A 24,071-nucleotide genomic window follows, 5' to 3' on the forward strand; every position below is an offset into this window, starting at 1 on the left:
TTTCAATTATTTATGCTGGCTCGTGCTGAGGCACCGAATTCGAGCTAGTAGGTACACCTAGGAAAATATTTTGAAGGGTTTTGTAGTCGGTTCCATTAATTGTTATTTTTTTTTATTTTTTGGAGTCTGTTTTACTTTTGTGTTAAAACCACATATATCTCGCGGCACTGTATAATTCTGTGTCGAGTTGACAAAAATGTCGTATCCATTATAAGTTTACGTAGATAGTGTAACTTTATTACTAAATACAATTTATTATTAGTTCTAGAACTGTTTTAATTTGTACTCAAAAAGTCGCCAGAGAAACCCTTTTTTTTGTCAAAACTTTTTTTTGGTCGCTAAGATTTAAGCAAAAGCCGTCACTTCTAGGGACAAAGTCACTAAACTGGCAACATTGATAACCGCTGCGGGCCCGTCGCGGGTCCGACCCGCTCTCTGTGTGAATACAACGAACCGCGCGGCTCCCGCGGCGGACACGACCCGACCCGCGCCCGCTCTCTGTGTGTGTTGCCCTTAAAGTGTATCTGTGTCTTTCTGCGTCGTAGCTTAAGCATGTATGGCGGCGGAAAGTGACTTAATTTTTTACTATGTAAAGGAAATAGGTTTATTATTGACGAGATGAATGAATTCCCAGCCATTATATTATTTATTTTTTGTACTTAGCAACATATGCTTTTTGAATCAACTTCACTGATATTTCTTAATTGGATGTTTTTAATGCAACAGATAGTGGGTAATGTACATGCAGAAGGATAAAAACAAGTTCTGAAACAATTTGGCGTCATTAAGAGAACGATGTGCTCTGTCTGTGATAATAAGTCGCAAAACAAGGTTGATTTTGCCAAAAGTGTTGAAAGGCGTTTATAAATAAGTATACTTATCTTAATAAATATTCATGCCGGTATTTTACCCGTTCACAAAGGTGCCGTACGTAAGTAGTCTTACTTATAGTGATGATAATCTTATAATATTCGTTACTCGCATGTATGTACCTACTCGTAATTGACGAGATTTCATTTTTTTGACACATGAAAATTACTAAAGGAATCGAAAGAATTTTGCCTCCTGAACACGAAAAAAAGATTTATTTTATTTTATTTCTCCATATTTAAAAAAATACAAGAAGTAAAAAAAATATTATCTAAATTTGCCAATACTACCACAGAATATATGTCTGTATTTCCTTTTTCGCCAGAAAAAAGAACTGTCATAATTTTTAATTTGACATTGATACGAGGGTTGCCCTTTAAGTTGTGTCGTTTGGTAAAACTGAAGACAATTTAAGTTTACCAGTTTTCGAAACATTTATTCCATTCCGAAGTCGTGGTCTCCAAAATGGCCGTTTTGTATGCCACAACCGCTTCTTCTGGCCTCCGGTACCGTTGACCAAGAAGTCGTTGCTTGAATTTTGGAAAAGTGAAGAAATCATTAGAGCTTACGTCTGGGCTGTACGGCGGGTGTTCCAGATTCTCGACGTTTTGCTCTTTTAAAAACGCAATTGTCGGGCGGGCGGGCGTGTGCAAGCTCGCATTATCGTGACGCAGTACTATACGACGTCTTGGGTTATTTTTTCGGAACTCGCCGATAACTTCAGGTAAACAAACACTGGTATACCAGTCAGCATTAACTGTTTTACGATCCTTGAGCACGATGGTGGCAACGTGGCCAATTTTCGCTACAAACGTGGCGACTATTTTTTTGAAGTGCTTCGTTAACTTAGTCGGTTTTGTTTTGGCTCATCTTGGAACACCCAAACAGTCGACTGCTGTTAAGAATCCGGATCGTAGGCATATATATCCAAGATTCGTCATCACTGATAATGTCATAAACGTGTTTAGAGTCTCCTCGGTTGAATTGCCGCAGAGTTTTGCGAGCCATTTTTTGGTCTTCACGAAGTAAAATAATATATTATTATATAGATATTTTAAGATGATAATAGTTTTTTTTTATTATCACGGGAGGTTTGCAAACGACAGATCTTAAAAGGCAGCCTTCGTATTGACACTTGACGGATAACGAACGACCGACATGTAAGTGTTATTATTGATTCAAATAAGATTTTAGCAGCCCGTAGTTGTGATCGAAATGGATAGACCCGAATGGATAGACGAAGTATATATACCCCTTCGAAATATATCAAATAGTGTTTCGTGCCTAATTGCAAAAATTATTCATCGAAGGCACCGGATAAATATTTCGTTCCAAATCGTCAATATTATGATCATCCGCCGTATCCGTAAGAAAGCCAGGTGTCGTATTTATCTGTAGTCCAGAATCAGTACCCGTATTAATAGCCAAAATCGTCGTAGAAGTCTTATATTTTAAGTTTCAGAGCAAGAAAGAACCAAACCGCCTATGTACCTATGCAAACCACGCAACGCACAACAAAATTTTGACAACGTCAACGTCAGATTTACCTACCTCATCACTTTTTTTTATATCGAGACTAGATGAAATCTTGTAAAATTGTATTTGTTTATGCTTATTAAGATTGTTATTGTTAATAAGACGTGTATCTTTTGTCTAATTGGGTGAACAGATCAAGAAACAAAAGTTGAGTTTTACCTGGGCAAACATCAACTTGGATCATTAAATTTATGATTTCTCGACCTTAGCGAGGCGTATTAATCAAAATAAACACATCGACGTACCGTCGCTTAAACTTTTTTTTTAAATCAGTTTTTTTTATCCCGAGGGAATTTTGCATAATCCCGGATAAAAAGTAACCTAGTCAATTAAGGATAGTGTAGCTTACTAACGGTGAAAGAATTTTTAAAAGGCTCAATAGTTTCAGAGATTCAACTACAAACAAAGAAACAAAAAAAGTTTAGATATTTCCCTATCCCGTGGGAATTTCGAAAAATCCTTCCTTATTGCACCTCTACAACACTCGACTTACATGTATGCCAAATTTCAAGTCTCTAGCACTAGTAGTTTAAGCTGTGCGTTGTCTGTCAATCAGTCAGTCACGGTACTGTTTTATAGGTATAGATATATATCATCATACAAAACTAGTTTTATGTATTGGTTCAATATAATAGCCATTTGCAAAGACCATGGTCACTGGATTAGCTGCGATGTGAACCATGCCGGTGAGTGACCGGCTCTGGTTACTGACATTCATCGCAAAAACTTCCTTCTTTACGAACAACACTACGTTTATTAAGGTCATGAGACGAAAAAAACACGTTTAATAGTTTTTTTTACGAAGTCGTCATTAGCAGGTTGAAGACCGCTTTAAGGATACCTTTTTATGAAGACAGAAAATGTGCCTTTCAAGCTATTTTAGACTGTTTGGCTTATGTCGAGAACGGTTTGATGTAAAAACTATTTTTAACATGTTGTATTATGTATTCGTTTTAATCAAGTGAATCAAGTGGTGTTTAACGTATATGTCACCGACGCCGTGGAGCGTTGTTTATTCATGTCCCATCTAAATAACAAAATTATTTTGTTTTCAATTCTTACTGACTCCTCCATCTACACTAGCCATTATTTAGTATAATATAAAACATGCAATCTACATGAAATAAACAAGATGGCCTCGTTTTAACACGGCATGGCATTAAGTGGCTTTGTTATTTATTTAAGTGGGCAGGCCATTATTTGAGAATTTAATTTGTCTGCAGTCGTTGTTTTTTTTTTTCATTCTTTCCAACATCATAAAAATCCAAATAGCGTGAATATTAACATTAACATGTTTAAACTATTTTCTTGTTTTGGATATTAATATATACTTATTAATGGTGATTGTTAATTATTGTGATTGAGTTGTTTACGAACAGCTAAGGGCTAAAAACAGTAATATTGTTTTCACCTCAGCACCTCAAACAGGCAGGTTTTGCTATTAAACATCAGTGAGCAAAATCGCATCCACTCCGTGAGACAGTAAATTTTTAACTATTTTTTTTAAATGCTGAGGACAATGCTTGGTTTACTCACTGAAGTCCAAATATTTGAACTTCACTTTGATCTGTCACTTTCACTTCAACACGAAAATCGATACTAAGTTCGATTTTTATTAAAAAAACTACAAAGACAAATTACTTAACAAAACCAACAAAAAATTAACGAAATTCCCGCTCAACTACATTTTTTCAAGTTTTTTTTTACTTTTTAATTATGCAAAAGTAACCTATATCATAACACCAACCAAATTAAAAAAAAAATGTTTTGATTACAAATGTATAGTATTAAAAATATGTCGATATACGTGACAGCGAAATATTTCCAAAAATATTTAAAAAAATCCCGCTGTTTTCACCTCGCTGCACAAAAGCCGCTGCATTTGATTTTTTTTTTATAAAAGTATTCCGTATACTTCCTGAGTGCCTACCTTTTAGTTGGAATAAATATTTGTCAAGGTTTACTAATGTTTTGGCGAAAATTATTTAGAAAAATTATTAACTCAAACTATTTAGGTTTCCCATATTTTTATTTAGGCGAAATTTCATTTCCCAACTCAACATTTCGCACTGATATCATTTCCCAACTAATGATTTGATAAATGATTATTATGCAAATTATTACCTGGGTTTTTTTTAAGATGTCATTTGTGTTTTCGTCAAATGCGTTGATTGGCATTCCTTAATTAAGCAAGCAAATAACCAAGCCAGCCATTCATATTTTCCATTCTGTTACAAAAAAAAACCTAACATAGAAAGAAGGCTTAGCCTTCTGAACCTAACCTATCCAAATAGCTTCTGCCTAGTCTAGTCTTGTTCGCTCGCTTCGCTCGCTCACCGCCACATAATTTAACATTTATTCATTTTATTATATATCATAACTGATATACCTACCTTATGTATAAAAAATTGCCAAATGTTATATGACTATTTGTTATTTGCCTTAGCTAATCATTTGCTACATAATTGTTTGCCACATAAAAGTGTGATAAAGCGAAATTTTGCTATATAAAAATGTTGCGAAATAAGAAAAATGCGAAGTAAAGTTTTGCCAAGGATTGGTTTGCCAAATGAAACTTCGGCGAAAGGTTGGTTGCTAAGTGAAATTTGGCGAAACATATTTCGCCGAAAAGGCATTTGTCAAACTGAATGAATTTGCAACTAATCTATTTCAGTATATTTATGTTTTAAACAATATAAAATAAATCCTAATAAAATCATATATAAAGGTTCAACAATATTATAGAATAGGGTTTACTAATGATTCGGCGAAAATTATTTAGCAAATTATTAGCTCCCAAACTATTTATCCCATATTTTTATTTAGGCGAAATGTTATTTCCCAACTCAACATTTCGCACTGATATCATTTCCCAACTAATCATTTAATAAATTATTATTATGCAAATTATTACCTGGGATTTTTTTAAGATGTCATTTATGTTTTGGTCAAACGTATTGATTGGCATACCTTAACTTAGCAACATATTGAATGACATACAACCTACTTTCCTAGTGGCAGTTATCCTGGCTGCTATAAAAAAAAACCTAACATCGAAGGCTAAGGCGGGAGCTACGCTCCGCTTCGCTCCCGCCTTAGCCTTCTGAACCTAAACTATCCAAGTCGCTTCTGCTCCGAGCCGTCTTGCTCGCTCGCTTCGCTCGCTCGCACAAATTTTAAAGTAAAACTTTGCATTATAAAAATTGGCCAAATGTTATTTGACAATTTGTTATTCGCCTAAGCCAATCATTTGCTACATAATTATTTGCCACATAAAAGTGTGATGAAGTAAAATTTTGCAATATAAAATTGTTGCGTAATAAGAAAAATGCGGAGTAAAGTTATGCCAACGAATTGTTTGCCAATTGAAACTTTGGCGAAAGATTGGTTGCTAAGTGAAATTTGGCGAAACATATTTCGCCGAAAAGGCAGTACACCATAGAATAGAATAGAAATCTTTATTCGCACTTCGCAAATTACATACTAACACAGAATAAAAGCAAGTATTAAGTAGATATTTGCGAAATCGCGAAGAGATCTCAGCTCAGCATAGTGTTGGACGTAGAGGCCAACGCTGGTCTTCCGCTGTGACCGCTTGGCGACTTCACGGAGGGCGACAAAAATTCACAAAAAATAAACAAAAAAAGGAACAAACAAAAACTAATAAAATTTAGAGTCCTAAGTTCAAATTACAATACACATTATGAGTAGGTATGAGATTTGTATCGTACCTACCTACTGGACACTATCGTTCCGAAATCAAAACCTCGATCTCTACTTATCGGAGACTTTTGTTCATTGTCTGGCATTCTTAACTTTCTGGTGACTTTTAAATAATGTTTTGGCGACAATGTACGTATTATTTTTTGAGAAAAGGTTTTAAATGTGATTACTATATTTCTTTCTTAATAATCGGATTATACTTTGTTTTTTTTTTATTATGTTTGTTTTGTAAATATATGTGGTTTTATTTTAACCTTTAAAATATGTTCTCGCTGCTATGGTAAAAAGTTGTATATGTGTCGCACGAGACCAAAGTTTTTATTGCATCTCGTGTGTTGGAATCCCTCGCTGCTCTCAGGATTCTAACCTAGAATCACACGCTTACTCGGGATTCAAAATCAACACTCGCATCAAAAAACAACTTTGCTCTCTTGTTGCAAGCTATTTTAACTTCATACATTCATGAAATTCAATGGGGTAAAGTAACAAAATGAATTTGTTTTTCGAATAAAAATGAGGGTTTTCACAGAAGCAAAATATCGATAGATGGCGTTAGTATCGTGAGGTCCGTTTGACGTTTGCTCGTGATTGGTTAAAAAACTAAATGAGACAATCGCAAGCAAACGTCAAACGGACCTCACGATACTAACGCCATCTATCGATATTTCGCCTCTGTGAAAACCCTCATTGACTGTCTTTTGTAACTCTGCCTATAAACAAATGGCTTGTCCTAGTGCAAGTCGATGACATTACTCTCTTTATGGTTCGCTGCTTTTAAATTATGAGTTTCAAGCACGTGATGTGTCTACAGTACACCTACCTTCACGCGTGTGCCACGTAAGGACCTTAGCGCCATTAATTATCCCCGCGTCCATACCACGATGATATACAATGACTTCAATTTGACAAATTGAATTTTATTTTGTGTTTATGTTCACGGGGAAATTTATAGGTATTGTAAACTCATTCTGTTCTCGATGTGTTACGTTTGAACTTTCCTCGTCCTCGTACGCAGTGTTAATCACATATTTACAGTGAATATGACAGCTTACGCTCTCGCTCTGTTCGTATGTGTGCATGCATGTGTTTGGTATGTGGTTGTAAGAAGCGGGGCATTTCCTGTGTTTGTGTCGGAGCAGAGTCCGGCGGAATATTCTTGGAGTTGTTTGCCTCGAGCGTTGCACCGTGTTTACTGTTGATGAAGCGCGCAAGCGCATTGCCCGTGTCCGCGAAACTTACTTTATTACTCTACCTACTCGATATACTTTACCTGCAACCTGCGCTTTTGATGTTCCTATTTTTCAAGCATATATACATATAGTTATTTTTGTTATAAGGAGTCAGGAGTCTGATAGTAATTAAATAATAAGCTAAATCTTATAATGGTATCATTTATTACTATGAAAGATATACAGGTGACTCATTTAGATCGGTCAGTATGGGAAAGTTTCAAGGGCGTCGCCTGCCGATTGCCGATGGTCGATATGAATTGCAGGTATTTATGGGAATTGGTGAATTCATTTGAGTTTCGGTTTCGAAGTACGGGAATGATCAATCAAACAAGTCAAGTCAAATACTTAGTACTTTGGTTTGGTTGCTTTAAATTTAGGGAGGGGGAGGGGGCAGCTGCTTCCCCTGGTGACGCCCTTGGAAAGTCTGAAACTATAAGACATACGAAGATCTGTTCTTAGGAACCATGTTATCGATTTTAATAACAAGAAAAACTGCATTCATGCATTTAAATAATATTGCTTATGACCTACACTATCGATATCCAAATAGAAATAATGTAAGTTTTTTTTCCTGTTTCGATTCCCGTACTGAGAACAAGTTTTTTTTAATGTTTGACTGAATGCAGTTTTTCTTGTCACTTAAATCGATGACATGGTTCCTAAGAACAGATCTTCGTATGTCTTATAGTTTCAGACTTTCCCATACTGACCGATCTAAATGAGCCACACTGTATAGTGATTATAAAAGGGACTCCGCGGCCGTTGATTAGTAATGACTTGCTCAAATTAAGATCGAAAATGATGTCAGATCGTCATACAGGCGTCATGCTTGTATAATATGATTTGTTATTGTTTGTCATCGATCATTATGATCAAAAGAGTGGAAATGTCATATAATTTGTTTGAAAATAAATACATGCAAAAGCACTGCGATCGCTGCTCTATGATTGGCCGGTCCAAAATCGTTATCATCGACATCAATAGTCAATATTTAGTCATCACACACACTATTTACTACCATAATTCTAATACTTAATGGTGCTGTTTCCTATTGGCGATATGGTAACATCTATGACCACAAACACAAATTAAATACATATGTAGGTAGGTATTCAAATTTGTGTGTCATGAAAAACAATGACTAATACGTGATTTTATTGTTTTCTATCTCTGCTGAGAGAAGAGATATTCAAAATATTTTAATCGTTGTCAACCATATACTAATAACAGTAATAACCATCAAATTAATATCTCGTTTTATTTACATTAAACAAACGCGTTTGTACACTTGATTGTTTTTATAAACAACTGTGACAGTCATAACTGTGTAGTAATTTGTTAAAAACACTCATATACCTATATAATGTAGTGTAGGTAGTGTTTTTATAATAATAACACTGGCAGTCTGTATCACTCGAGCACATGATGCTCTGGCTGCTGTAGTACGATTGTAGGACGCATGATCTTAGAGTGTTATACAACTTGGAACTCGATTCAACCACAAAAAATTCATGTAAATATAATATAGATGTAGATATTTGCATAACTAATTTTATGTAGGTATATGTATTTCCTTCGGCGAGTGTTGTAAAACCGTTTGTATTAAATACCTTTAAATGTTTATATTTCGGAGATCGCGGAAATGACTCCGATTTCTATGTAATTTGCTATAATGGGTGTTTTCAGGGACAATCAATCTAGTTTTGTTTTATCTCTAAGACAACGCGTTATTTCGAGTATTATCCCATCGACCAGGTTACAACCAAGTATCCTGTTTATATTTGTTTAGAGTTTAAGTATTTAATCATCTGTTCTAATGTTTCAGGAAAAAAGTTACGTTTTAATGATAAAGCAATGAGATATAGACTAGTCACTTTTTTAATAAATCCCACACAACCAATATGCACTTTTTTCGCTATTTTTAGTGGGTGATATATAATACATATTAATATTACCTAACAGTATAAATTTGTAACCAGTCCAATGTAGCGCTAACTAACTTTGGGAAACTTTCAATAGGTTATCTATGTGAACATAGATTAAGTAGCTTATTAGTTCATTTTGTGGATGAATGAAAACACAGATGCACAAGGAAAATTGTTGTTGAAAAATCATTTTAGTTGTTTTGCCAGTCGGTATGACTCGTTCGCAAACACACACTCATTGGAAAGCGTCCACCGGCCTGGTTGCACAATAGTTGCTTTTGCAAGCGTGACTGAGTTGTTTACATTGGCGGAATTCGAGGAATGACTTGTGTACTATTCATAGCCAATGATGAGCTATGAGATGGATGTATGACGCGCGCGACCTCGCCTTCGCCGACGACGCCGCTGCATGCCGCCTTGGCTCCACGCCCGGCGCAATCACGAGGGCACGCTCACATACTAAATCTGTTTGTTTATGCAAGGTGCCATTATGTTGTATCGCCTACCTATACACTCGGTTTCTCCGTGAGATAGGAGCGTCATCTCTACGCACCGGCCTACTACTATGATGCTATCTCATGTCGGATGAACGAGATATTGTCGTTGCAGTAGATAAATAAACAAATATGAATTCCGCGCTATAATTTACACCAATTGACCTAGGGTATAAAGGTCTAGGCAAAAAACTTATAAAACCAAATACAAGTACGTAATTACGTAGAGCATCCATCAAGTACAAACATCCGGGATTCGAACCCGGGCCCTCGGAATACATGGACTTTAAAAAATTGTGAACGACCGCTATCGTAAGATATATAAAACATCTGATACGATCTAGCATTTGGTAGATGAGCTATTGATGTAGCTGCAAGATAAACAACGCGGTTAAACAATTGACAGATAACGTAGGCCGATGTTTTTCACGTAGATAATTTTTTTTACGGTCTGTCGTCATCGTCGTTTTTCATGACTGTCAGAAGTCAGATGAATATTATTTATAGGTTCTGGTAAAAACGGTGCGTGGTGGTGCGGCAGCGGCACGGTCGCACCAATTTGGTCGCATGTGGTACCGACGCCTACGCCACTCGTGATTCATTTGTTTGGCTGCGCAACGGTAAACATTACCCTAATTACATTACCCAGTTGCAGATCGACCTCAGTTTATACTAGATGTTTTGACAGTTAGCACTAGACTGCACCCGTTTACATGTTATCGCAGATCTGGTTCACGAATAACAAAAGTTAAAACGTGTTTGTTGTCGAGTAACATGACAGTAGAAATATTATGTAGTGACATTGTAGTCTACTGTACGAAGCTTTAGTATTTGAAAGTCCCGGCACTTTACTTAATTATTAAATCCGAACTTAACACTTGGGCTCCCCCATAGATAATAGTTATCTAAACGTATACTTCAATATTTCTTTAGCTTAATGAGTTTTATTAATTAATTGCGTTCTGTCTCAGTATAATGATATAAAAGATGCGTGTTTGTTTAAAAAACCAAGCTGAGGTCGGCGGCTCGCCGGATGCAAATTGACTTGGAGATAACGCGTGACCTACGTAAAAGGACGAGCTCGACTTGTCGGCGTTGTTTGTTTGCATGTTATTTCTGCGTGCGTTTCTCTGTCGGCGCCGCATTTAGCCGCAACATGAGCCGCCGCCGGCGGCGCGTGCCCATGCGCCGACGCAGCGTCGCGGTGCAACGCGCCAACAATAGAAGCACAGGCACTATTATTTATACCAAATTATCTTATTCTAAATTCCTTCATGTTAGACGGTACATCTTATATACATATGTATGTCTTTTCGAGAACCAGTCGTTTTGGTCGTTATGGTACCACTATCATTGTATGTCTACTATTAATGAGTTTTATAAAGCATTAAATTGCAGTTAAATTTAAAACACAAAGAAAACTCTTAATTTTATACCTTTTAAGAGTAAATCATCTCTGTGTTACGGCATAGAGATATGTCGGAATATGGTACGTTCATTTCATAGCTGTCAATGAGTATATAAAAAAATAACCATTTTTCCTGGCGCCCGCCGTCCGCGCCTCAAAAACTTTTTATTGTTCTTTTACCTGGCGCCCTGAAAGACTGTAAAACCGTAGCAACGTAAAGCTATTTGTTAACGTGTCAAGTTGCATTATTTTGGAAGCGTCGCCGGCGGCGCGACTCAATGAGGATATAAATATACTCCGAAAACCGTCGCAGCGCCCCGCTGATCCGCTTCTTGTTCCGCGAAACGGCAGACCCGCCGAGCTGCCACCGGCCGTTGGTCCAGCTCACGCCCCCGATAAACAAGCTCGTTAATTTGATTATTGCCTATACGCATTTTACGATGTATGGTATGGATCAGCTTCATTCAGTGTCTCGTCGTCAATTATGGTAATAACCTAACCAAAAAAAAGTTGCAAACCCCGACATTGTCACTTCAAAGTTCAATATTTTAAAAACGGCTGTACCTATTTTGATGAAACATGTCTAAGAACCATCGCTAGAAAACCTGCTTTCAATAAAAAAAACCGCATTCATTCAGCTACGGTGCCACACACAGACAGACACACATAGCGGTCAAACTTATAACACCCCTCTTTTTGTTAGAAAGATGAGAAATCGGTTTACGATTTCATCTCGCGGAAAATTATTTATGTATTGCGAGACAGGAACTTCATTTATATATGCTGGTTTAGAATCCCCATGAGTATTTTTAAATTGAAAGCAAAATAATCGTCAAATTTTGATAGGACCTGCATGAAAAATAAACGATAAATATACAATAAGAGATTATTTTAATTAGATATCTATACCTACGCGTGTAATCTTTTTCTGTTATTGTTATTATTGCTTTGCTATCGGTTCAATTCAGTCCTTTTGTCAATAAATGAGTGTGTGCGTGTACTGGCAATCCATTCACATTAACTCTAGTTCCGACTATCTTATGTATGTGCATAAATATGGCGCAAAGATATTATTTCTTAAGGCAACCCTGTCATAGCAAGGTACTTTGTGGAAAAAACAAGGACAAAAATAAACCAACTATTATTATGAAGAATGTTAACCTATCTATATGTATATCTATACTAATATTATAAAGAGGAAAGATTTGGATTTTTGGATGTTTATTACGAATTAACTCAAAAACTACTGGACCGATTTTAACAACTCTTTCACTATTAGAATGATAAATTATTCAAAAGGCAAAGTGCTAAGTATAGGCTATAATATTTATTACCAGATAAAATTAGGGTTCCGTACTAAAACTTCAATAATGTGCCTCAAAGTGTAAAAAAGTTGCCATAGAACATGTTTCATCGCATGCGCTGTGGAAACTATTGATGATAGAACAAACAAATGTTCTAGAATATTAAAGAATATATCAGTATGTACAAAAAACTTCGCGATACCATAATTATGTCCAACTATTGATGTTATGTCACTACAGCTACTTTTTTAATTTTAAAAGTTGACTGATATCCCGACTAAAATCAGACCATGTTATCCATACCTTTGTATTAATCCTTATCCAAATAAATAGTTTCATATTCAAGATGGTTTCAATACCTGTAGATTACTTTTTGAATTATTCAAATCAAATATTCCATTTAAAAGATATTACGATTTTAAATAAGTCAATCTAACCAAAAAATGCATTTAACTACCTTACTCGTACGTTGACGCGCCGTGCCGGGTGTTGTTTTTGAAAAATGGCGCTGCAAAATGTGTGTGAACTGTCCTTGATTAGAGACCTTTTTAGAGTTCTGTGCCGAAAGGGTAATAAAAACGGGGCCATATTACTAAGACTCCACTGTCTGTCTGTCTGTCACTAGGCTGTATCTCATGAACCGTGATAGCTAAACAGTTGAAGTTTTCACAGATGATGTATTTCTGTTACCGCTATAACAACAAATACTAAAAACAGAATAAAATAAATATTTCAGGGGTGCTCTTTACGGCAACAGGTAGTTGCTTGAAATATTAACAGAATATTAGTTTGTATTTTTATTCACTTTAAAAATAAATAATTAAATTAAAATAGAATATATATTTAAGGAGGGCTCCCGTACGTTTTTTTTTTGTTCATTTTTGCTAATGTCTAATGTTGTATAGGTACGGAAGTCCGACCCGCACTTGGCCGGTTTTTAGGGTTCCGGATCCAAAATAGCAAAAACGGAACCCTTATAGTTTCGCCATGTCTGTCTGTCTGTCTGTCTGTCTGTCTGTTTGCCGCGGCTTTGCTCAGGGACTGTCAATGCTCGAAAGCATAACCGAAAAGTAAAACCGACTCCAAAAAATTAAAAAAATAACAAAAAATGGAACCGACTACAAAACCCTTGAAAATATTTTTCTAGCACTAGGTACCTACTAGCTCGAAGTCGGTGCCTCAGCACGAGCCAGCAGGAATGGAACAATAGTCGTCTACCTCACCTACATACTATGGGTTTTTTAATCCATCCTGCTGGGTCGGGCTGAGACACCGACTTCGAGCTAGTAGGTACCTAGTGCTAGAAAAATATTTTCAAGGGCTTTGTAGTCGGTTCCATTTTTTGTTATTTTTTTAATTTGTTGGAGTCGGTTTTACTTTTTTGCTAAAAATTTTCTTTATTTCTCACTTTTTAGTGATTCGTAGCCAAAGTAGGTACATCTCACAAAGATTCCATGAAGCCCAAACACGGCTTAGTTACGTTGTTTTATAACAGAGTTCCGTTGCCTACCTTCCGGCTACAGCATCAGATCAGTTCAAAAGAATCATTAACTTAAAGCTCCTTCTTAGTCGCTTATCTAGGTACATATAGTAATAATGATCGTTTATAGACGAGCGAGCATTACTTAGCTTTGACGAGTTCCATTGGTCATCTACGGTCTTCATCATCAGGTGCAGTTTACCAAATGATACTCTCTGAATGTAAATGCTTATCTGAATGCTAAAAATGCCAAAATCGCCATAGGTGTGCCTATAAAATTTGAGGTTTGCCCTCGTTTTTCCTAGGATCCAATCATCAGATCTTGACTTGGTGACAATGGGACCACCTCAGAAGAGTACCCTTTCGAATAAAAAAAGTTAAGAAAATCGGTCCACAATTGACTGAGTAATCGGCGAACATACATAAAAAAATACAAACATTGGAACATAGAACCTCCTCCTTTTTTGAAGTCTGTTAAAAATACGAAATCCTTAGAAATATATTACTTAATTTTTTCGTAATGGCTACGGAACCCTATTTTGGGCGTGTCCGACACGCTCTTGGCCGGTTCTTTTATTTATTTTGGTCGTGCGAAGCCGGGGCGGGTCGCTAGTATATTATATATGTAATACTCAAATTAAAGATATTATTAAACCAAAAACGGAAATACAATACCTATATTGTTTAGTATGATAATAAATGTATAAATGATCGGAACAAAGTTATCGCAACATCCTGTCATTAGTTAGGTACTACTGTACAATAACATTATATGTAATAATATCCTATACTATATGGTACTTAAGACATTTAAATTTTAACGTTTGTTTACACTTACAGTTGACTTACATTACACACATCATTTTAATTACATAATTTACTATTTTCCGGATACATACGTATACATACCTACGCGCTAAAAAAATATACGAGTAACATGTTGTGCAAGAATTAACAGTTTTTGGCTACATCTACATAAAATACCCGAGTTGTTCAAAGTATTACGAGTATTACGCACTTTTACTGTGACTTTTCCTAAGTACATATATTTTTATACTTAGTAATTTTTTTCTGAAAAATAAATTATGTCTGACTTCTGAAAATGAAGTCGCATACAAAAGACGCCTTCAAAATTGTATTTACTCGTATATACTCATAGATACCCTTGAGATTTCCAAACAAAATACTAGTGACTTACAGACGGACAGGCTCATAGGTGAACAAACAGAGAGATAGACGGACAGCGCAATACTTTAAAGGTTCCATTTTTGCCATTTCGAATAACTACGGAACCCTAAATTATCTCCATTGTTTTCGAAATTATTTTACAAAAAAAAATAGATTTGGTTGACGCTGCGCGTGCGTAGCGCAGGTTTAAAGTCCGATTAGATTTCTAGTCATTACAGAAATGCGTTCGTTATTTTCCTTATGAGTAGGTAGGTACCTCCGAAACAATAGTACATTGTGTCTTAAGGGCGGTAAATAAGGAATTACGAACGAGAGTCTATTAGAAGCCCGAAGTCGAAGACTGAGGGCTTTAATGAGTCGATGTTCGTAATTCTAGTACCGCCCGTGCGACATACAATGTTTTTCATCACATTTGCAAGTAAAATTTTATATTTGTAAAAGAAAAAATATAATTCTTCCAAATATTGGCGATACCTTAGGCTGCGCTCTTGGCAACGTCGCCCTCTACCTCCCTCGGCATGCGCCGCAACGTGCGTGTGCATGTGGTGGTCCATGTAGTCCTGCAGCAAGTGCGCGCGCAGCACCATCAGTACGGGCACCGACTCATTTACCGACCTTGGGCTTCATGGCAAGAAAATGTGTACGCGCAATGACTCATTTACCGACCACGGGTTTCATGACAAGCACATTAAGGTCAAGGATTTTATTTGGGGGGTTGCAACTAAGGTAGCCTGCATGTTACGACACTGTTTACGAGCAAGTGTGATCAAAAATTACGTAATAAACCAATGAACTCGAACTATGAAAATGATATTTGAAGCATCAATTGGAATGCCTTAAGCGTTATTGACTTAAGGCTAGATTACCTACTTATCTGAAATGAACACTAATTTTCGTCCCTAGTGTGAATTTAATATTATAGATATTTTGTCCGTTCGTCTGTTGTTGTTTTGGCCGTTGGGGCCGAAAAGTTCTCGGATGGAGTGGAGACCGTGAATCGGCATGCGCAAGCGCAGCGTAAGACGTCCACCAACGAGATGGACGGCTGCTTTTACTCAGCCTGGCTGGTATCAGCAGTGGCTGCTCAAACGATGCGGGTCAATCCACGGTGACTCGCGTTACTTCTTAGTCACACGTCACTATACATGACAATCATGTCGTATATTTTAAATCTATTGCTGCCTATATCGAAAACATGATGTTAATATCACAAAGTACATCTGTTTGAATAATAAATCGAAGTACTTTACCTCTAATAAATTATTAAAATCGAAAAAAGTGGAAAATGACTCAGTGACTCACGTTACATGAAATGGACACGGGGTTTAGTACCATATACTCGTACGTTAATGTTTTCTCTTTGATTTTTGAACGAATTAATTACTGACAAAATAACAAAACAATGACGTAAACAATCGAACTTCTTTAATATTTAACCTAATAAAATAAAATATATACATTTATTTAATTAAACTATTAAATATTATGAACTCGCGTTACGTCGATTTCGTGACTCGCGTTACTAACCAGAACATTATTGAATATTTGTATTATTTCTAGGAAACAACTGAAATAAAAAAACAAATTCGTGTCATACTTCCTGGCGGTGACATGGTGTCGTATGGAATTCAAACTCGCATCAAAAAATGTACGAAAAATGTACTACTTTGTACGCTAAATGTGCTACACGATACTTACAAGAAAAGCGTACGTTCAGGTTCTCAAGTGTTTCTTTTTTTCTACGTGTAGTACTTACTGTTTTTTTAATTAGCGTACAATTTAGTACATTTTTGTATTTTTTTTCTGATTTACAGAGAAAACACTACTGCTACATAATGAAATAGATACCGTAGCGCCCGCCAGGAAGTATCCTTCCCGGCGGTGACAGATAGATCACCGTTTTCTCGTAACTACGAGTAGTATTTTTTTTAATTAGCGTACAATTTTGTACATTCTTCGTTAATTTTTTGATGTGAGGTTGAATTCCATGCGACACCATGTCACCGCCAGGAAGTATAGCACTCAAATTCACTCATAATATTACTAAGGATTAATTGCTTGTTATAAAACTCTTAGAGAATTTTATTTAAAATATATTATATCTTTATTGAACTATTAACGTCTACATTTATATTGTTATGGTGGAGGGTTGTTATGTTATTGTTATCTATAAAACTAGTACCTAATAACGTAAGAATATTACAAGAAATTATTAAAATCAAGTAGGGTATCTTTCCAGCTGTCCGTAATGCTTGCTCCTGATTAGACCATTTATCGTTATGTGCGTATGCACTCATAGGTAATAAATGTGCATAGACAGAACTACTACACTGCTAAAAGGTTGCACACTAGTATTGTAAGCGATTAGGAAGAAAAGTGGGGCGCGTCTTCGTGGATGGCGCGATCTATACCTGGTTACCTTTTGTGTATTCTTCCTTATGTGGTGTTCAATAAAGAGTCAATGGTATTGTATCATCATTAAAAGATTATACCCAGATTAGACCTACAAGAAAAAGTTAAGTCTTGCAAGTTGCATTACGTTGCGGCGCTCAATAATCGACCACTTCAAAATAGTTTTGTTTACGGCCTCACAATATAACGCAACGCACCTTGCACGATTTTGCTAGCAGTACTTACAAAATTTGTGGTTAATCAAGGGACACGGCAGTACCCCCGCCAAGCAACTCGCGGCACTTTGATCCTTTTGATTAATTTCGTTGTGGATAAAACAAGAAGTTTGAATTTGTAGCATCATGTGATCATGATCACATGTCATGAGGACATACTATAACTAACTAGCTTGTTAATAACATTAAACATTTCGGTTTATTTCACATTTTTATTATTTTATAAGCTAAACACAAACTAAAATTAAAAAATTGAAGTTTGTGAGACTGCTATAAATCGTAAATAACAAAGTTTTTTAGAGTTTAGCCTATAAACGAAAAAAAAATACAGATCCCGACATTTAAAATTTATAAATTAAAAGTAGATTTAATCCTTATAGCCAGATTGATGTAATACCTCATCACCAAAAATGCGCAATTTCTTTATCGAACTCACGTTTCTTGTTCTAAAGATATCGAAAAGTTTATCAGATGTATGTAATTATATATTTAGAAAGTCTTTCTTTATCATCATACCCAATCTTTATTTAATCACGTAGCGTCGCGTCTTAACTACTCACAGCTCGTACTCGCATCTGTGGGCACGTGCCGCTGCCGCGTAAATCGCGCATTTGAGGTGTAGGAATAGGAAGGTGACGGCGACGACCCTATTGCACGCGCCAGCCTGCTCGAGCCAATGTCTTTGTTTTACTGCGATAACGGAAAATTTTCATTTATTTTTCGTGCAAACTTATTTTGTTTCTGCTGCCGTACGGCGATAAGAAGGTAATGCCAAGGAGTACATTATAGCATACCCCACGTGTAAAGGTAACCAGCACGCTTTTAATGCCACCTTCCATTTCAACCGTGCAAATGAAATAATGCAATGGCGTGACGTTACGCAACCATAACGATAAGCTGAAAAAAAAACAACATCATCATAAACAGCGTCTGTAATACTCGTACATACATATATAGCAAATGCTAGTCAAACAGTAAATAGACAAACACTATCTATCCAAATCTTATTTAATGCGTCGTCAGCTTCGGTGGTGCGGTCACGTATCTCGCATGGCGGAGGAAAGGGTGGCTAAGCGCATCTTCTATTCTGAACTGGAGGAGAGTAAATGAAGTCACGGCGGTTAGCTCCTTCGGTTCAAAGATGTGCAGATGCGACATATGAAAAGGTGTCGCATCGAGCCATCGCGATGGGAGGATTTGGCAGCACAGCGGCTTGAGTGGCGCAGGACAGTGCAGAGGCAACTAAACGCGACGAGCGTAAGTCTCGACCACCTGCTGCCATTTATTGTAACTACGTGGACGGTGTGCTTACGTGCCGACAGTGCGGACGTACGTTCACAGCTAAGATAGGCTATGTAAGCCATCTTAGAGCGCATGAGCGCCAAATAACTAACTAGGAGTCGAGGTGGTCGCCATGGCCGAAATCGGTCGGATCATCATCATCATCATCATCATCATCATCTATCCAAATTGCATTTCCATCGAAATTGGTCTCTTATTGGCTACTTATGCACGTGTAAGGTGCAAAACATTTACAACTTACTACAATGGCTATACGAGGCTATTTACTCCACTATTCCATGGTCACGAGTTAACGTGTGTACTAATTTAAATTCAATAGCTATGTTGTGCTGTGGTTTTGTACCAATTATTTTTGATCACCCATGTATGTGGGTTGTTATTGGAAATCAAAGCGATTGTATTAATCTTAATAGAGCCGAGTGGCTGACCCGCATGGGGTTAGTTGACCGAGCTATTCATTGTATTTTTCAATATAATGAAATACACTTTAGAGTACATATGTTTATATTGTATACGTTGCTTTGCTTCGTTCATCTGATTATGTTTAAGAAATAATTATGTTGTATATTTAATTTAAGTTTATGCAAAATATGCGTGGTCATGTAGTTCCTCCACCTCCACACTATAAGAACACACACAAACCCATCTATCCCCACCACCACACTACACTGACGCGTTTCGAACTCAACCAGAACTCATCTTCAGAGCAACACAACCGTAGGTACACCATGCTACTAGATGTGTGGTGTGGTGTGTGTCTAACAGTTTGATTGATTTGATACGGCAATTTTTAAGCTTCAGTACACAATATATACTTGTATTTTATTTGTTAGTTAAAAGAAAATTCCATAGAACGGTCATATTTAATCAAAATAAGGGTATTATTGTTCATCCCATAAAATACAAATCGCCCCAAGCATTATGTTTCTATGTCACGCCGACATAATATCTCCAAACGCAATGGGTACAATAATTGCTTCATGCTTTGAATTTTATTACTTTATCGCACTATATACACCCCGTTAAGATTTTTGTAAGGGTTTATAGGCTCATATCATGAAGTTACCAGTGTTAATGGTAGTTTGAAGCTAACATTATACGCGGAAATATTTATGTGTTTGTTTACATTTACTTATCATTCTTTATCTTCTATTATCATTCACTTTATTTACTTAGGATTGGAAAATTCAATTGATAGAAGATAAGTAAATAAACAAGATCGCCTGCTCTGCAGCTTCCTTTTAATTGTGTTTGCTGCATTCATCGCGACCTTCTGGTATCAATGAACTTGGCTTCCTATCTTAGCATAGTTTGTTTTCGTTGTAATTAAACGACTTTTAAAATTGTATTAATATTTGTTTATCTTACTCTGATGACGATAGTGCTGATAGTGTTAAGTATATTAGTTGTGTTCTATTACTAGTTCACATAACAACAACAACTGTATTAAAAATATCGTTAATGTTTTTCGTGCTTAGATGGCTTTGTTATGATTTATTTGCGAAAATGTGCGTTGAATTTATTGTTAAATGTCTTTATTTTGAAATCAAACAAAACAATTTTATTGGCCTAATGTATTTCATCTCATCATCCATTCACTATTTTGGTAGTATAAGCACAGCCTATTAAAAAAACTACTTACATAATTTGCTAAAGCCGAAAGTCGAAAATTACAGACATGCCGCAAATACTTAACTTTAGATCTGACAAATAGCAGGAGGCGGGATGAAATTAAATTATTTAGTGAGCCAGCGTCGGGTCATGGCTCCCGCCGAAGGGTTGCGGGCCCGGCAAGGGCTAGGACGGAGGGTGAAAATACAGACCAGACACACCCCGCACCCGTGAACCGACTCGTCTCTGCACCGCTTCATCGTAACGTAAAAATTACATAAACACATAAACAGTGATTACAGTGTTTCAAATCTGACTGACATTCCAAAGAACAATTTCATTATATAATCTGTGATTGAAATTGTAAGCGCGACATAAGAATCTATGAAAGTCGAATTTGTTGCACGTATTAGTCATGGCCTTTTATTACAAGCTTTTATTTAGTTTCACATGCCCCGTTGTCTGTCTGTCAGACTGTAATTAAATCATTTAAGTTAAATTCGATCAACTCCAGTAGTTGGATTGACTTGCAATTTGGTATACTTATGTAAATTGCTTGACAATACGATAATCTGGTAGTGACATCCGTAGTCCGGCCAGGATCGTCTCCACAGGACAGAACTCTTCAACGATTATGGCATCGACTTGAAATTTGGTATGCACGTAGTTTCGGTGACAATATAAGTACAGTCAGCAAAATAGTCCGGCCAGGATCGTCTCCACAGGACAGAACTCTTCAACGATTATGGCATCGACTTGAAATTTGGTATGTACGTAGTTTCGGTGACAATATAAGTACAGTCAGCAAAAAAAGCTTGTATTAAAAATGGTTCTTTGTACCAAAAACTGTTAATCCATACTTAATATTATAAATGCGAAAGTGTGTGTTTGTGTGTTTGTATGTTTGTCCGTCTTTTACGTCGAAACGGAGCGACGGATCGACATGATTTTTGGCATAGAGATAGTTTATGGGCCAGAGAGTGAAATAGGCTACTGTATTCCGGAAAAATGCACAGTTCCCGAAAGAACAGCGCGCGATTGCCGCGGGCAAAAGCTATAGTGATGTTATAAATGGGCGACTAATATCGTCTGAGGCTGCGCCGTTTGCTCTCTAGACACCCTCTGGTTCTCGCCAAAGTCCCGGACCCCACTCGAGACGGGCACCTGCTGCTACACTAGAGTTCACTAGACACAATAACTAAATCTTAAACTGGCTCCAGGCTTTTTACGAGTAAGCAGCGATTCCACCAATAATGTCCGAGGATGTGTTGCGAGCAATATGGTTTTCGCATTAACCAATAGAAACTCTTCATTAACACATCCTCGCACGTATTAAAGTTGAATATTTTGCAAACAAATCACTGAATCGAAAAATCGTTGTAGCAACCCCCTAATGATTTAAAAGACCTATCCAACGATACCTCACACTACAAGATTGGATGAAAAAAAAAATCACCCCTACTTTACGTCTATGGGAGCTATACTCTAAAAAAAATTTTTTTTTTTAGCATTTTGTCGGCATACTTTACATATATATTCTTGCAAAATTACAGCCTTCTACCATTGATAGTCCCTGAGCAAAGCCGCGGAATGACAGACAGACAGACATACATGGAGAAACTATAAGGGTTCCGTTTTTGCCATTTTGGCTACGGAACCATAATAGCACACCAATAGAATGAGTTTAAATAGGAAAATATTGTATGTGTTAAACGTTGGTACCATAAAAACAATAATTCTATTTTCATTTTTAAATCTAGGTATTTCACATGAATATAAAATTTTCATTCCAAAAATCCATCCTATATGCTGAGTGTAGGTCTTTTCCAATGCTGCGTGCAATTTCTTCCGGTCTTGCACCTTTCGTATCCAATTCTTCCTGGCTACTTTGACAAGGTCTATCGGATACTGGTGAGGCAATATAATGACTGCTAGTATATATGCGATTGAACTTAAACTATGACCTCAGTTTCGACACACACGTTTTGCGCAATTCGCCGTGTCAGATTTCCGCAACCCGAAAAGATGATTGGAGTGGATTAGCGTAATAATATGAGAAGTTCGTGAACAACTTTATCATTTTTGTTACTGTCGTGTTTTCTGAAAAAAAAGGGGGATATTGTATGGAACAAAATAGTTATTTGTGCAACAAGTGAGCAAAGTTGTTTTTTGTTGCGAGTGTTGATTTTGAATCCCGAGTAAGCGAAGGATTCTATAATTAAATCACGAGCTGCAGCGTGTGATTCTAGGTTAGAATCCTGAGAGCAACAAGGGATTCAAATACACGAGATGCAAAAAAACTTTGGTCTCGTGTGACACATACAATTTTTCACCTCAGCAGCGAGAACATCATTTAAATATAACATAAGAGTAAAACCCCATATACCTACCTGTTTATAAAACAAAAACGTTTTTTAAACATAATCCGATTATTAAGAAACAAAAAAAGTGCCCAGTAGATGCAATACAAGACCTTCTTGTGCTATATGTCACACTTATTTTTTAATACTTTAAAAAGCCTAATCTTGGGGTCATTAAAAAGGTTGAACAATAAACGTATAATTTATTATAAATGTTATTAAACCTTTAAATATGAATTTTAATAAGATTTACAAATTAAATTATATATTACATAAACATAAATAGATTTGTTAAAAATTCATTCAATTTAAAAAATATTTATTCCAACTGTAGAGGCAGTATACGGAATTAATTTATAAAAAAAAAAACAAGAGAAGCGGCTTTCGTGCGACGAGGTTGCATACTTTATTAAAAGGTCGGGAAAATTTACATTTTGGAAATATTTCGTTGTCTTGTAATTTATTAGGTAGGTATGTTTATATTTTTAATACCAACAATTTAATTTAAGATTGTAATCAACACATTTGATCATATCTCTCGCTTTTTTCGTGTTGACGTGAAATTATGACAGATCAAAGTAAAGCTCAAATCCTCTTTGGTTAAAATATTTTGAATTCAGTGAGTAGACCCAACACTATACTCAGCATTAAAAAAAAAAGCATTAAAAAGTTACTTTGTCTCACGGAGTGAGCAAAATGCGATTTTGCTCACTGATTTCTCATAGCAAAACCTGCCTGTTTTAGGTGCTGAGGTGAAAAACATTATGTTTTCGTTCTATGACGTTTAAAATACATTAAAAAATACTAAAAAAGCGTTAACTTATAAATAAGTTATGACTTATGACGCTTTTGTTTTGTATAACTCCCAACTGAAGGTGTGGAATAAAATACAAGCAGTATTGAATATAAGCGAAAATAATTACGTAGGTACTTACGTATTTTTTTTATTAGAGGGCAAAATTATTGTCTGAAAGGGGTGTTTGTTCTCTAGAATCGATGAACGCAGCGGCT

General features: G+C 36.3%; 1 protein-coding gene and 1 long non-coding RNA gene across 2 annotated transcripts in view; one reads left to right on the forward strand and one right to left on the reverse strand.

Moving 5' to 3' along the window:
- Positions 1–24,071, forward strand: part of Pdk1 (Phosphoinositide-dependent kinase 1) — a 152,545-nt gene that overhangs the window by 98,169 nt on the left and 30,305 nt on the right. The window lies entirely within an intron of this gene.
- LOC141430029 (uncharacterized) lies at positions 5,190–5,827 on the reverse strand. The gene is made up of 2 exons (XR_012451595.1): positions 5,516–5,827; positions 5,190–5,466 (listed from the first exon to the last, which is right to left on the reverse strand). It is a non-coding gene; the product is annotated as an uncharacterized lncRNA (long non-coding RNA).

Source organism: Choristoneura fumiferana, chromosome 8 (assembly GCF_025370935.1).
Source record: "Choristoneura fumiferana chromosome 8, NRCan_CFum_1, whole genome shotgun sequence".
Classification (NCBI taxonomy): domain Eukaryota; kingdom Metazoa; phylum Arthropoda; class Insecta; order Lepidoptera; family Tortricidae; genus Choristoneura; species Choristoneura fumiferana.